The sequence below is a fragment of the Etheostoma spectabile genome, unplaced genomic scaffold (genome assembly GCF_008692095.1).
Source record: "Etheostoma spectabile isolate EspeVRDwgs_2016 unplaced genomic scaffold, UIUC_Espe_1.0 scaffold405, whole genome shotgun sequence".
NCBI lineage: Eukaryota > Metazoa > Chordata > Actinopteri > Perciformes > Percidae > Etheostoma > Etheostoma spectabile.
In genome coordinates, this window is record NW_022605604.1 from 301,878 (window position 1) to 304,571 (window position 2,694).

General features: G+C 48.7%; 1 protein-coding gene and 1 non-coding gene across 2 annotated transcripts in view; both read right to left on the bottom strand.

Annotated features, from left to right (window-relative positions):
* The window catches only part of uimc1 (ubiquitin interaction motif containing 1), a gene marked incomplete in the record, with an annotated part of 98,508 nt that overhangs the window by 63,003 nt on the left and 32,811 nt on the right, over window positions 1-2,694 (bottom strand).
* Window positions 1,693-1,763, bottom strand: trnag-gcc (transfer RNA glycine (anticodon GCC)). Its single transcript has one exon. It is a non-coding gene; the product is annotated as a tRNA-Gly (tRNA).

Here is a 2,694-nt window from a genome sequence, read left to right on the forward strand (position 1 = left end):
GGCTGCAGCTCCTCCTGTAGTGTTTTTACCACCCTCAGTTATCCCGCAGTCGGTGCTGTACTTCCTAAGCTCTTGTCTGTCCCATGACCTGAAAGTGTCTTCTCTCCTTTCAGAAGGACTTTAGGTCACTGGTGATCCACCGGCTTATGGTTGGGAAAACAGCGTACAGTCCGGGAGGGCATGGTGGTGTTCTCACAGAACTTAATGTATTCTGTGATACAGTCAGCCATGTTGTTGATGTCCTCCCCATGTGGCTCACAGAGCACGCTCCAGTCTGTAGACTCCAAGCAGTCCTGCAGTGCCTCCTCAGCCTCCTGAGTCCACCTCCTTACAGTCCTTTTGTGGACAGGCTGCCGCAGGACACAAGGAACATACATGGGAGACAGCAAGACAAGATTGTGATCTGATTTGCCAAGGGGGGGGAGGGCAGTGGCACTGTATGCATCCTTAGCATTTGCATACAGGAGGTCCAAAGTTTTATTTTCTCTTGTGGGGCAGTTAATATATTGTTTAAAGTCCGGGAGGGATTTATCCAGAGAAGCATGATTAAAATCCCCAGAGATAGTAATGAAGGCGTTGGGCTGCTGCGTCTGGAGTCGTGAGACCGTGGTGTTAATGACGTCAGCAGCTGCCTCCGCATCAGCAGACGGTGGGATGTAGACCGCGATCATTATGGGGACGTAAACTCCCTCGGTAATAGTACGGAGGGAACCCACAGCCACATTCAATGTCCGGGCTACAGAAACGTTCCTTCACATTCACATGTCCGGTTTGACACTTTCACTCACATACAGTGCAACCCCCCCTCCACTTCTTACGCTTTCTGAACGTTTCTGTCCGCCCGAACGGTCAAAAAAGCAGGGTACCGCCAACAACCATAGTCCGGGATGTGCGAGTGCAGCCATGTTTCAGTAAAACACAGTAAACTGCAATCACGGAACTCCCTCTGGGTTCTGATGGCGCTGCTATTCGTCCGTTATTCCCCAGAGACCGTACGTTCCCCATAATGATAGCTGGGACGGCAGGCCTGTGCTTTCTTCTTTTCTCTTTACGTTTATTCCTCCCTGCAACCCCGACGTCTCTTCGTAGTTCCTTCGGGACTTCATGTTTGGCCCCCGGCAGCAGCACAGGTCACACAGCGCAATCAGCTGATCGCGTGTGTTGGTAAAAAACGGCCCCGCTGCCTTGAGCGTAGATGGAAGTCACAAAACACGTCCAAATAAGAATAAAACTAAAATAAAGTTCCGAAGGTACAGGCCCCATCCTTTTCACAGCTATACAACACTTAAAAACAAAAGAATAAATAAAATAAAGTGACTAAAAACACACAAAACACGAATGCAATCAGGAGCTGCTGCAACAGGCTGCCGCACGACACAGCGCCATCTTGCCAAAAAAAAAAAATCCCAGCCGCTCCACACTCGGCTGCAAACCGATCCGGTGAGTGGATGAGTGTCTTCCTGCTGAAAGTGTTTCACCATTTCCCCTTTATTCTCACAATGCTCCCTTTATTGCTCAATCTACAGTGTCCTCTGTTTGGAAAATTGTATTTAGTGACCTCACCAAGTGTGGCAGAGAAGGCCAACCCTAAATCTATGGGCTGAAAGGATAAGAAAAACCTGTAAACCTAGTTGTATGTCTGCCTTTTCTTCACTCCTGTCTTCACACTTCAGCAATGTAACAAAAGAACGTTGCATTGGCCGGGAATCGAACCCGGGCCTCCCGCGTGGCAGGCGAGAATTCTACCACTGAACCACCAATGCTCACATGTGATGTGGGAAAAGCAGCTCCGCCCAAGTCACTGACAACACATGGTACATTCCATTTACATTAGACGCTGAAGCTGGAGTTGAATATGTTCCACTCCTTAAAGAGTCTCTGCAGCTCCCCTGCCTCCAATATTGCAGATTTTGCAGCGAGCCTCATCGGTAAAAAAAAAATAATTTTTTTTTAGGAGATGGAGAAATGGGATTCAGCCTAAGGCTCAGGTTGAAGACATGGTGAAGGACTTCACATAACAGGGCCCACTCCTCTTTAGTATGGCAGTGCTTTTAACACGCCGTGCTTTTAACGCGCCGTGTCCTGTCGGGGGCTGGAGTCATGTCAGGGGTGGTCTCAATGTACAATACCCCTTAGTTTCAAGTAAGCTTGCGTCCTCCCTTGATTCTTTCATTCCCTGTCGTCAGGTTGAGGGGAGCTGAATGCCAGCTCGGGTTCAGGGGGATGGACGGCAGTTGGGGTAAGGGGGCCTGCGTGCCAGCCGGGGGTCAGGGGAGCTGGGATCAGCTGTAGGTCAGGGGGGCTGGGATCAGCTAGTCCAGGGGGGCTGGGATCACTGTAGGAATCAGAATCAGAATCAGAAATACTTTATTGATTCCCGAAGGGAAACTCTGTGTTGTAGTTGCACAATATTATAAATAGAGTAGAAATACAAGAAATAAAGAAATATAAGGAATTGGATACGTACGGTATTTACATAAAGGAATGTTATTATACATTATTTACATAATTCACATAATTAAGGATTTGATCAGGTCAGGGGGGCTGGGCGCCAGCTCAGGTTCAGAAGAGCAGGACTTCAGCGGATGCCAGCTGGGGTTTAGGGGAGCTGGGTGAAAGATTCTAGGAAGGAAGGAAAGTTTCTGCGGCAAAAAATTAAAAGATACTCCCCGTCGGGGAATCGAACCCCGGTCT